The sequence below is a fragment of the Denticeps clupeoides genome, chromosome 15, assembly GCF_900700375.1.
Source record: "Denticeps clupeoides chromosome 15, fDenClu1.1, whole genome shotgun sequence".
Taxonomy (NCBI): Eukaryota; Metazoa; Chordata; class Actinopteri; order Clupeiformes; family Denticipitidae; genus Denticeps; species Denticeps clupeoides.
This window is the reverse complement of record NC_041721.1, coordinates 11,385,376-11,399,654: the sequence shown is the minus strand read 5'-3', so window position 1 is coordinate 11,399,654 and position 14,279 is coordinate 11,385,376.

The following is a 14,279-nucleotide window of genomic DNA, read 5'->3' as shown; positions in this document are numbered from 1 at the left end:
GACCTCAACAGCAGCAGGTTTCAGCATGAACAAAGTTGTGGCAAGGGGAGGGTCTTTAAGGTCTGCCACATGGCTGCCATGACCCGGCTTCAACCGCAGAGCAACCCCACAATTCAGCTGCCAGTTTATGAGCCCAAGCCTGGGGCAAAAATATTTAGATGACTTAACACACAATAACATGAACATCTCAGTTGACCTCGTCACCATATTCATTTACATGAGTACAAACAAAAAATATTCATACTTACCCTCCCTTTGGGATGAATAAATGATCTGTCTGTCTGTCAATCTAACTATCCACAAAACACATTTTTCATATACATGTGCAAAACAGCTGTGTTGTATCATTCTGTTTATTTTTCTTTTGCAATATTTCCTTGGTGTGTTTGTCCATTACTTTAGAACATAAAATATCAACATGAATATTATTTATTATTCACTGTCATTCACATCCACATCCAGAAATTTCAACATGAATATAATTAGTTTTACCGAATGTCATACATACACAGTGTTTAATTGTGTATGCATGTATAATTTGTTACAGCAGATGTATTCCAAAAGTACTCTCGACTTCATTCAACTTCATTTGAGTTTATATTCCAAAAACCTATGTGAAATACTGGAGGAATAAAGCATGAATGTTTTAAATGACATTTATTTCCAGTAGTTATAATTTGTACTTCAATAGTATTTGAGGCAATACCAGTTTACTATAGAACATTATTATAAAGTATTACTTTATTTCTTAAAAAAAAGGTTACTGCATTCTAAATACTTCTAAATACTTCCTTGCAAGATGTAATATGGACCTTCTATGGGACACATTAATTTTGGTTTCTGAAATTTGTATGTAAAGTGTTCAGGTTAAAGCTAAAATCTGAGAATAAATACTGTCAAATATTACAAATCTGAGTGTTGGTCCTCCAAAATATCCCCAAGTACCCAACACCTGGCTGCCAAGGTGACTGGGATCACTCACCACAGATTTCACTAATGTATTTTTGGAGCACTTCTAAAAACAATGAAGGATGATGTACTTGCAGTGTGCTGAGTGACCATCACAGCTCACATACACACCTTGGGAAACATGCAAGGACACACACACAAGCAGCAGAGAGGTGACAAGTTGTAGATCGACTGCGCCCAACATTACGTAGCCCTCGAAGAGGGACCACACAGGCTGAGCGCCGTTTTAAGAGACTGAGAAAGAATGTCAGACATCTTTCATCTGCTGATGGAAAAGTTTGAGGCAGAAGGAAGAAAAGAGGGGGGGTGCCATGGAGGGTTTTGTCAGGGCGTGTGAAGAGGATCCTGTTATCTGGAGGACAGACGCTCCCTGGCTGTGGCTGGGCGGGAGGCAGATGTGTCGGTGGAGCCCACAGCCCACACAGACCTGCTTCGACCATAAATCAAATTCTTGCTGAGTGCAGTGCAAGCAAATTCTGGATGACTTTTATTTCTGCACATTGTCGCCTTTCCCCTTGATCTGGGGCCAGGCCATTCTTTGTCTCGTTAAGATCTCAGTGGGCTCTTTGCCTCAAGGGCTGCAGATAAATGTTTCTTTAGAGTCATCTTTGGGACAAGTGAAGTGAAAAGTGAAGTGATTGTCATTGTGAAACACTGCAGCACAGCACACGGTGACACAACGAAACGTGTCCTCTGCTTTTAACCATCACCCTTGGTGAGCAGTGCGCAGCCATGACAGGCGCCTGGGGAGCAGTGTGTGGAGATGGTGCTTTACTCAGTGGCACCTTGGCAGGTCTTATCAAATAAGATGTAGTTAGCAGTGCTGAAACAATATGTGAACCAAGACAAAAACTGCAACGCAAATGTCCACATTCATGGTTCTATTACTGACTTTTCGTCTTACAATTAACACTTAGTTAGTGTGTGTAGTGCAAGATAGGACTGTGAGCCAATACAGTAGTTTCAGTTGGTGGTACTGGACTACAGGGATGCTGTCCTGCTTATGGGGGCATCATAATTCTGAAAGACAACGCTCCCACCAGTTTCTTCCATAGGAAGTTCCACCTTACTGCAACCTGCAGAGCTGTCGTAAACGTGGAAGTGAACTCTGTTGGAAATCTGTGCCCCATTGCTTTCTCAAGGACCCAGATTATGCATCACATAAACTGGAACTGAATTGCGAGAACTCAATTTGAATTCGCAGAAACAAATTTGCATTGCATTTTTGATGTAAAAATGCAGTTTAATTTTTTTTGGAATTCAGATTCAAATTAATACATTTAGCTTCAGTTTGAACAATTCATATTCAGTTTGTGCAACTCAGATTCAAATATATTTAATTCAAATTCAGTTTCTACTGCAATAAATATCATCCCATACAAAGGTGATGATTCATAATGACCACAATGATTCACAATTACCTTTTTTTTTTACCTTAAATACTTAAGGTAGTTTGAAGAAATGTTAACACATAGATGTGGCCCTAAAGATATACTAATGTGTTATTAGCAATGTGTTAAGAGCACTACTCAGAGGATATTAATATTTGGTTCATTTATATATTTACAAATGAACCATTAGATGCTTCATGCCTGAGCTCACAGACCTTGCCACAGTGTATGTTATCCTGCAGACCGGCTGCTTTCACAGTACCACACTAACTTTTCCAGGGAAAAATGCCTTGGCTAGGACCTGAACATTCCTTTTTTTAGATGGGGCTTTCCTTATTTGGGTTCTGACCAGTCGACCCACTTTCATTTAAAACTCCTGGATCGCCATGAGCTTAAAACCAAGAAAAGCAAAAATAGAAACCAACACAATGCTTTCCTTAGTAGATGCTATTAGCATCTGTACTCATCAATGTGGCATTTTATCTACAAACCGGATTCCAAAAAAGTTGGGACACTGTACAAATCGTGAATAAAACTGAATGCAATGATGTGGAGGTGCCAACTTCTAATGTTTTATTCAGAACAGAACATAAACAACAGAACATAAACATCACGGAAAACAAAAGTTTAAACTGAGAAAATGTATCCTTTTAAGGGAAAAATATGTTTTAAGGGAAAAATATTTCATGGTGTCAACAAATCCCAAAAAAGTTGGGACAAGGCCATTTTGACCACTGTGTGGCATCTCCCCTTCTTCATACAACACTCAACAGACGCATGGGGACCGAAGAGACCAGTTTCTCAAGTTTAGAAATAGCAATGCTCTCCCATTCTTGTCTAATACAGGCCTCTAACTGTTCAATCGTTTTGGGCCTTCTTTGTCGCACCTTCCTCTTTACGATGCACCAAATGTTCTCTATAGGGGAAAGATCTGGTCTGCGGACTGGCCATTTCAGTACCCGGATCCTTCTTCTACGCAGCCATGATGTTGTGATTGATGCAGAATGTGGTCTGGCATTGTCTTGTTGAGAAATGCAGGGTCTTCCCTGAAAGAGATGATGTCTGGATGGGAGCATATGTTGTTCTAGAACCTGAATATATTTTTCTGCATTGATGGTGCCTTTCCAGGAATGCAAGCTGCCCATGCCTCAAGCACTCATGCAACCCATCAGAGATGCAGGCTTCTGAACTGAGCGTTGATAACAACTTGGGTTGTCCTTGTCCTCTTTGGTCCGTATGACATGGCGTCCCAGATTTCCAAAAGAACTTCGAATCGTCTGACCACAGAACAGTCTTTCATTTTGCCACCCTCCATTTTAAATGATCCCTGGCCCAGTGAAAACACCTGTGCTTGTGGATCTTGCTTAGAAATGGCTTCTGCTTTGCACTGTAGAGTTTCAGCTGGCAACGGCGGATGGCCGTTGATGCACAGTTGATGATGATAGATGCAAAGTCTTTGCAATTTTTCGCTGGGTAACACCTTTCTGAAATTGCTCCGCTATCTTTCTGCACAACACTGTGGGAATTGGTGATCCTCTACCCATCTTGGCTTCTGAGAGACACTGCCACTCTGAGAAGCTCTTTTTATACCCAATCATGTTGCCAATTGACCTAATTGGTGTTAATTGGTCTTCCAGCTCTTCGTTATGCTCAAATTTACTTTTTCCAGCCCCCTATTGCTAATTGTCCCAACTTTTATGGAATTTGCTGACACCGTGAAATTTTTAATCAACATATTTTTCCTTTAAAATGATACATTTTATGAAATGATACTCCACATCATTGCATTCAGTTTTTATTCACAATTTGTTTAGTGTCCCAACTTTTTTGGAATCCGGTTTGTAAGTTAAAGATATTGGGTAGGGATGCACCAATCAATCAGCAAGGAATTGAAATTGGCCAATCTTTAGTCTGATTATATAGATCATTGATCAACTGGTCAGTTTGATGCACACAGACACACGTCACAGGTGAGCACGCATACAGCTACACGAAAATCAATTTCACAAGGACATAAAAAGAAACCATGTTTTGTGACATGACCCTATTCACCCACAAAAGGTCCTTAAAGTCAAGTCACCGGGTAGGAAAACCCAGGGAACCCAGCCAAATTATAAAAAAGCTGGCAACATTAATGCAATGCAAAAAATTCAAAACTTAAATCGGTGAAGAGAAAATATTCCCAAATAATCATCTTTTGCTAGAATGCACGAGCAGTGTTGAAATGTATGAAAGGAAGTGTGTGTGCGTGATCCATGAAGGTTTGAATCTTTAAGTTTAAGATGGGCAGAGCATCACGAAGGCTACTTCCACATTCTGGATGACTTTATCCCGCACCCCTCAATGTGTCACATGCGTTAGATCATTGTTAGTTCTTCCTTGTTTTATGTAAATCCTTTGAACAAGCAAAAAAAAGCTTGTGCTTACTCCTGTCCTTAAATATGCATTACAATTGTCATTAAAACATAGAAAAACAGATACAAATAAATATTACGGAATATTACAGCTGGGTTAAAAGTTCTGGCAACCGAGGAATCAGCGCAAAGGCTTTTATGTTGGGGAATAATGCTCACCGGTGCATTTACATCGTTCTCCTTCCTTGCGTTTGTTTGTCTTGCCATTGCATTAATCCTGTCACTTTTTTCATCTCTAATCCCTACAACAACACGGGCTACGAGAACTAATAAATGCAAGGGTTCGATTTCCTTCACCGATGCCAAAGACCACAGGCTCACCTCCAGAGTGCCGGGGTCACTGTGGCTCACAGAGGGCCCACGATCAGAGGGGCCAGGAGGGAAGGTGGGCCAGGAGAAAAGGGCGGGGGTCTGTTTACACTCAGGGCGTTCCCCTATTGATCTTATATATTGCCGCAGCCACGGCACAGCCAGGCAGGGTGGGTAACCATAACAGATAAGCAGAGGGCGAGTATCATAACACGGATCATATCAAAGGCACTGATTTCCCTTCTGGACAGTGGAGGGCGAAGCAGTCCTGGGGCAGGGGATCGAAAGCATATCAGGAAAAGGTGTTGGGAAATGAAATCCCATGAGCACTTCTTTCAAATATCCACATAAACACAGATGACATCCCCCCAGTGGACAGCCCATTTGTGTTTCTTTTACATAACGCTTCACGTGGAGTTGGTCAACTAATAAAGCTGTGCCAAACGGCCTGAATCTGACTGAGGGCAAAATTAGATCATCTATTACCTCAGTGTGATTTTGACATGACACTCCCCATTAACTTTTCACATATGAGATACAGTGTTTAGTTGAGGTGTTGCAAGTTTAAATTATTTAAATTAATCAGTAACAGATCACATTAAATATAAAGACAATGTTTTTTTTAAACATTAGTCCTTCCCGGATTTCACAGGGTTCTTTTGATAACTGTTGTGGCCTAAAATGCTTGTTTTCACGTTAAGTGCATGATGAAAGTGCATGATTTTTTGCAATGGTATTATAAAAACAAGGGGAAATTACAAAGCCGGTAATTTTTCCTTTTTGTTCCAGAATGCTCTGTTTCAGTAGGTCACATGCTATCAATGATTGTGTTTGAAAAGATGAATATTGGGTTGGGGGATATTTTATATGCCATGCGTTGAAATGTTAGTACTGTACACTGGATTATTTGTTCCATTAACATTTTTTATTACTCATTTGTTGAAGATCCTGTACTTTCTGTACTTATTCTCCGGTTTCATCGTATGAACTGGACAGATGCATTGTTTTGATTTGATTATTTCCTTTGAGTAATTAATTTAATGAATAAAATATGTGAATTAACAGGAGGCAGTTAGAGCAACAAATACTTTACTTTACTTTATTTTGCAGATATTTTTATCCAAAGCGACTTACAAGAGGAAGACACCAGCAATGCTCATTCGATTTCTATAGATTTTGAGTTTACAAAACTAAGAGCCCTAATAAGGCCTAACTCGTCTGAAAAATTGTGCTGTTCCAGATGCATAAATTACACAAGGTGGCCTGATACTTAGACTGTAGGCGTATAATTCTGCTAATGATGACATGAAGAGATATTAAAAGAGTCACCAACATAGGATGGACAATTCCTCTAACCCAGATGGGAGGAAAAATCATCTACCATACTCACATGACTTCTCGAAGGCTGCAGAGCACATACACCATGATGTTCCACTGTCCAGATGTGAATACCCCGAAATCTACAGACCAAAGCCAGTCTGTGTTGGTGCTAACTCCGGGTCAGAGTAGAGAAGTGCATGCCATTATCAACCCTGGGTACTGTCTGGAGTGATGTGGTGCTTCTTGTTTAGCCAAGTTAGCGTTTTTATTTCAACCCAGGTTATCGTAATGCACCTCAAAGCATGGCACTAATAAAGCCGTTTTTCACACCCCGGATGTGTGAATTGCATGTCCGTCAGTTCCCAGGGGCATTTAGAGACATACTTTACATCTGTGAGCAGGTCTACAGCACTGTACACTCCAATTTAATAAGGTGCTGCTAACATCTGTTAGGAAACAAAAACAGCAGTGAATCTTCCTTTACTCCCCTTATTTCGACTCATCCAGACATACTGTGTAGCTTTCCGGAAAAATCCCATACTGTTTATTTAAAAAGGACATACCAGGAAGTGACTCCAAACAGTGGCCTGGACTTTTTTTTTTTTTTTTAACCAATGTCTGGCCATTCCTGGTGGCATTTACCTGTTCTTTTCCTACAGGCTAATTAACCTTCAAGCCTAATGTAGAGAAATGCAGAGAGACAGAAGCAGAGAGTCTTATTATCATTTGCAATGTTGTGGGTAAACATGCAAAATGTCTGTGAATATCTCAACAAGTGTTAAAGTGTTAAAATACTGTAATTGTACAGTATATCTACATGTGCTTGGTGTTAATCAAGTTGCATTTGCAATTTACTGGATTGTAGTCTCAGTTGCTATATCCATTGACTTCATTTGCTTTTTGCCATGGATCAAAATAAGCAGCTCCAGTATAGTGTTAAAAAATCTGACTGTACAGAGGAAGGAAATAATGGGACTGTGTTGCAAGCCAAAATCTGTATAACATTCAGTGCTCAAATCAAAGAAATGCCCTAAAGCTGCGATGCTGTGATGTTGTTTAATTTAGGTACCCGATTTCTACATGACCTTCGGACGTATCAGCAGTCTACTTGCTTCATTCTTTCAAATGCAGGTATAAAGTGATTGTCACATGTGATACACAGCCGCACAGCACACAGTGGTGCACACAGTGAAATTTGTCCTCTGCATTTAACCCATCACTCTGAGTGAACAGTGGGCAGCCATGACATGACAGGCGCCCGGGGAGCAGTGTGTGGGGACGGTGCTTTGCTCAGTGGCATCTCAGTGGTCCGATTAATTGATAACGGGGCCGCTTCCTTAAACTTCCCACTGCCCCGTAAATCCGTGGTTAGCAATGTGGGAACAGTACCGTTGCTCCTCGGCACCTCAGCGGTGACCTGGCAACAACCCACAACCTCTCGATTCCGCTGCCTTATAGGGTTCGTTTCCTTATCCGCTAGGCCACTGCTGCCCACAATATAGGCATTGCCATCCCTGGTACCCTCAAAATGTCAAAGAGGTGAACATGACAGGAAGAAACGTTGCTTCTTATTGACAGCAAAGTTGCTTTAAATTGCGGCATCAAGGTTTAGTGCCATTTTCTCTGGTCTGTTTCTTAAAATGCCTGCTAATGTTAGCTGAAATGGAGAACACATTAAAAAAAGAAAGAATCAGGCATGTGCCTGTATGGTAGAGTGATATTATGATAGTTCGGCTCGGGCTGGTTTAATGGTGCCTAATAAACCTATTCCAACAATTCTGCTATTGTCGTGGACCAAATTTGAAAAGCATTGCTCCATATATCATGCAGATATAGGCTTGGCAACATCACTCAAAACTGAGCCTGAGTTAAAATGTGCTGAGTGTAAGTGGGAAAATCTCATTTTAATGAGAATGATTCACAGACATAAATCAGTGCCCTTTTCTATCAGTTATATGTCCCATCAATGGAAGTCAAAGCAGACTGCAAGGGTTTCCCAGTCTTTCCCCAGACATCTACTAACAGATTTGTGGGTGGAGTCATCATAGGCTGTGCAATATTCCAGGGAGGATCTCAGACTCACAAGGAAAATAAATGCATACCGAGGGCACCCAGGCTGGTCTGTTGCTTGACCATGTGTCCCCTGAAAAAAGCTGTGCATGACATCAGATTGCTAACGTGACACTTCAACTCTTGTAGGAGGCTCCAGGAATTCACACATAACACTTCTAGACGTCTGACCTGATGGTAGCTCAATGATTCATTTGTTCAAAGTGCAAGCAGACCTTCAAAACTAGGAAAGAGGCATTTGACCATTAGACTGTTTGAAATGAAAAATAAACCCATAATACTTTATGTCTGTGTAGTCAAACAGGTACAGAAAAGGAACACCACTATGCAATACTGAGTTTAGAAACAAATAAATAAATGCATTAATAATCAAGCAATTAATTTAGTTTTATTGCGTTATATTAATTTCAACAGTGCTTATTGAACAATAATAGCAGATTAACAATTTTCTGAAGATTTTGGCTTCAGTTTAAACACTAGGCTCATCTGTTGCCAGATTTGCTGCTGAAATGTATTTACAATGTGTCAGGAATATAATGGCAAGATAATTTGCGAGATATCTGGTCAAATATGAATATTAGATTTTAAGGTACATTTTTTTACAGGAGAAAATTTATGGTTTGCTGAAATATGGGTGCTAATTTTTATGCATAGTTTAACAGATGGGAGTAGAGGGGAGTCATGGAAATCTTCACAGTTCTGGGATTAATTGAGGTTCTGGGATTAACAAATCAGTCCAAGGTAGCCCTGAACAGCCTGCCAGTGTTCCCTCACCGCTCATCCTGGATTTAAGAGAATACTTCACATGGAACTGACAATATGTGGAATGCTAGCTACAGTTCATTAGCCTTTCCAAACAAACAGGCAGAATTTTAGGGGAGCTGGACACACACGTTTAGCCACACAAGGCTATTTTTAAACCCAGCCTGGTGTTGAAACCCAACAGAGAGGGGTCAGCCACAGCTCTAGCCTGTGTTGCCCATGTGTGCTCTCTCAGAAGACCTAAGATGATAACTTCAGCAGACCAGCGTTTCAACAGACCTGTTTTCTATTTAAAGGGAATGTTCTAGAAATATACTGCCAGTGTTCCTCGCACTTATTTGTTTAACCATAACCCCCCAGGAGCCGCCCAAATAAAAGTGCATAGATTCTCCTGGGGCCCTTGAAGTGGATGGAAATGTTGGAACACTCCATGGCTTGAAGTGCACAACCTTTGCACTGGCAGAAAGAGAGAACAAGATGTGTTTAACAACTATTGTCAATTGTGTTAACTTACTTTCCTTGCTGCAGGCATCTGGTGCTGAATTCATCAAGCATCAGCCTTGGTGGATTTAAATTAATGACAATCTATGCTTGCACTAACAACCCAAGCATATTCATAAAGGACCATGCCATGATCACATTGTGAAAAGTTAACATGAAGGTGAAGGAAAAAGTCTTCAGGAGGATATAGCCACAGGCAGGTGTCCGAAGTTAAGGCCCACAGCTAAGCTCAGCATCACCTTCCCAATCCTCTGTACATCTACACCGACCTTTCAGCAAGAATCATGAATTGCACCTTGCAATCGAAATGCCTGCGTTCATCTCATTCAAGACAAACATGTGGTCATTTCAGATTGCTGCTCGGTTTAGACGTTGGGCGAGATATGGCCAAATCGCTGGCCATCTGCAGAGCAGTGTGCTGACTTCTGCTAAAGTAATTACAATGCACCAAGGCTGCGGTCCACGTTTACTCGAACTGGCATATGTAACTGAATAGCACTCCCAAAGAGGGACTGGAGAATGGTCCTGGAACGAATACAATGGTCCAGCGAAAAACCATTTGGCCAAAGAACCAGCCACTATTTCCTCTTCCTGCAATTACCATATTTCTATTAGCATTCCTTGTGATTTTTTTTCTAATTCATAACCTGTGGTTCATTATGAAGGTGAGATAGTGTTGCATGAAAGGCCTGAGAGATGGTGTGTGAGTAAGAGTGTGGTTTCAGGATGGGAAATGGGGGGTCCAGGAAAGCAGAAATAGTTGCTACTGGTACAGCAGTTACCCTTCTACCTCAGCATCAACCTTGATGAACATGCTTCCACTGTGGAAGCAATTATAATACATCTATTGGCCTGGCCTACATGCACTACTGTTAGACTATGTGCTTAGAATGTGAAAGGGAAGTGCTTATGTGGAAGTTTGGGTCTGAGATTCAACAAACGTGGTTTATGGAACCTCCACCCTTTGAGCAAGATTGAAACGACTGGGAAACGATTGCCAGGCCATGAAGGCTCATATTTTTTCCTAAACAGAACAGGAATATTCAAAAACCCATTTACATAAAATACTAAATTAAACAAGATGAAAAAAATCTACCAGTCACCTGTTTGCTATTGCTATATGTACCCCTTTCAGCATTGAAGCAATCAAAGTGGAGACATCCTTCCAATTATTTTACTGCTAATTATATAAAACGATTAAGGTCATAAATCATTGTCTGTTCCAATCAAGAGCATGAAGGGTTACAGCCGAATTGTGAACATATCCAGTGCAATTTCCCCCTGCGGCTTCCAAAGGCAATACGCCTGCAGGTTTTATTATAAAACTGTCAGAAGTCATCGGCAGCTCCCGTAGCTTTCTATGAGGGGAAAGGAGCTTGGAGGAACAGGCTCTGCATGGGGCAGACTGGGAAGCGAGTGCTTCCAGTGTGGGAATAGACCATCCATTCAGAGCAGAAATATCCAGCTGTCTACACATACTTAAGTCGCAGGGCCGCATCTATGGCGTGACAAATGGATAGACTGGCAGGGGGTCACCCTGAGTCTTGGGTCTGTGACATGCTCAGGTATCACCTTCACAATAGTTACAAGGTAGATAGGGTGGAGTAAGAAGGAAAAGAAGGAGTACATGGTATATACTCCTTTCAGTTCGGTAAGATTCAGCTTTGACTTTGTAAAGGTTGCTCAGCACACAAGAGGTTGGGATTTATGACTAAGAATGTCTCTGTCAGGTTGACAACATTCACTGTGCTATTCATAACACTTACAATGAATGCTTAAAAACTCAAGTGGGGTTTCACCTCTACGGTCCACCTTAGGACTAGAAAGGATTGTCTTGAGACACAAATATGGGGAAGGTTAGAGAATCATTTCTGCTGCTTGGAAGGTCCCCCATCATCCATAAGTGGAAGAAGTTCAAAACCACCCGGACTCTTCATAGAGCTGGTGGGCCACCTAAGATGAGAGATCAGGGGAAAAGGGCCATAGTCAGAGAGGTGACAAAGAATGTGATGGTCACTCTGTTAGAGGCCCAGAGGTCCTCTGTGGACACAGAAGAACCTTCTAGAAGAACAACCTTTTCTGCAGCAATCCACCAATCAGGACTGTATGGTAAAGTGTCTGGAGTTTGCCAAAAGGCACCTGAAGGACTCTCAGAACATGAGAAGCAAAATCCTCTGGTCTGATAAAACTTTTGGTCTGATTGAACTTTTTGATGTGAGGGCCAGGCGTCATATTTGGAAGAAACCAGGCATCACTCACCAGGCCAATGCCATCCCTACAGTGAAGCATTGGGTAGCAGCATCATGCTGTGGGGATATTCTTCAGCTGCAGGAACTGGGAGACTAGTCAGGATAAAGGGAACAATGACTGCAGCCACATACTGAGACATCCTGGATGAAAACCTGTTCCAGAGCGCTCGGTTCATCTTTCAGCAGGACAATTACCCTAAGGACACAGCCAAGATATCAAAGGAGTGGCTTCAGGACAACTCTTTGAATGTTCTTGAGTGGCCCAGTCAGAGCCCAGAATTGAACAATCAGAATTTAACATCTCTGGAGAGATCGAAAAATGTCTGTACAACAACGCTTCCCATCCAACCTGATGGAGCTTGAAAGGTGCTGCAAAGAGGAATCGACCAAACTAGCCAAGGTTAGGTGTGCCAAGATTGTGGCAGCATATACATAAATACCTCATTGCTGCCAGGTGGATCTACAAACATTTTGAGCAAAGACTGAATACTTATGTAAATGTAATTTTTGAATGGACCTGAACCAGTCCATTAATCTTCTCCATCCACCAGTCCATTGCAAGAGGCGCTTGCACTGTGTTGACTCACAAACGCAGAGCAGTCAAGCAGTAGCTGATACCAGGAGAAAAGTTGACAGCATAGCTATGACTGTCTTTGAGGCACATGGCAGTGATTAGCAAAAGAAACAGTTTGATGAATCAAATAATGAATGATTATGTTGAACTGTCCAAAAGAGCATTCTACTGCAGACCATTTCCTTCAGAAAACAATTAACAGTTGAATTTAATCCTCTCAAGGATTCATTCTTTGTTTAAATTCCTGGGATCTTTTCAGCTTTATTGCCTGTTCATTTCCTCAATTTCCTATCACATTGCTTTGGCAGAATGCGTTTGTTGGCTTTTACTTGTTTGGTCTTACTGGAGACAATATGTGATTAAACATTCCATTGCAGCAATGCTCAAATGATGGATTAAAAAACTGGTACTTGCTAAGCATGTGGCTTGTTCACTAATGTTAGGTCAAGGTGTTCTCTGGATTTACATAGAGGCAGTGGTTGCCGCCAAGGTGCCACTGAGCAAAGCACTGTCCCCACACACTGCTCCCCGGGCGCCTGTCATGGCTGCCCACTGCTCACCAAGGGTGATGGTTAAAAGCAGAGGACACATTTTGTTGTGTCACCATGTGCTGTGCTGGAGTGTTTCAAAATGACAATCACTTCACTTTCACTTAATATATAAAACGAGAAAGACCATTTTGAATTATCTTTAATGACGAATTGATGGATGTGGGTTTAAATTATCTAGAATGTGGATGTAGTGTGTTGTGTGAAGAGAGCTGTTAATTAACAAAAAAGGTAATATGTTTCTCTTGAAAGTGGGTTCTTTCTTGTTTTATCTAAATCCTAAGGATATTTTTATAATACACCAATGAGCACCAGTTTGACAATGCTTCCTTGCTGAAAGCACAAAATTAAATCTATCCTGATCCTGAATGATGTTATGATCACCAAATCACCTAACCTGCCAGTCATTTACATGTAACACAAGAAGAACATAGACCAGGATTCAGACCCAGGTATTCTCATTGGAAACAGACAGTCTTCAACCCAGCTGCCTCCCAAGAGAGCATTAGGAATAAGGAACATGGTTCCATATGTCATCTCACTGTTCACCTGGCCCATCCCTCAATCTTGGTCATTTCAGCCATAAGATTCCTAAAACCACAAGCCTAAATACACCACAAAAGCTTGCTGTTCACCTCACCCCTGACCAACATGCACCGTTCATGTTTAGAAAATAGCAGTGGGGTCCAAAACACACAGCCAAACTCACCACTGAAATAAATCTCCATTTCCTTCAAACACTTTCTTCATTTACCAATCAATTATGTAACCAATTAGCGAATCCTTTTTCAAGTTCCTATATGACCATCATACAGATGCCTTAACAACAGTACAGTCAAGGACTTTTAATTAGTACAATATATTCAATTAATACAATATATGCTATAAAATGTTTTACAGATTGTTTCACTTTGTCTGGATTAATAAAATTATTTTAAAGAGATACAGTATGCTGTGGGATTTTTATTCTACATATCACTAATATCAAACATTGTAATGCCATGGCAGTTTGAGGAAGGAGAAGCACACATGCATGTATGTGTGTTTAACACCCAACCCCCCAACACACACACACAAGGGGAAACACCGGGGTGCACAGGAAAAATCCCAGGAGGTGGCAGGGTGGAGGCAGCAAACACAGGGCTTCCTTTGTTTCCAACCATAGAATTGTC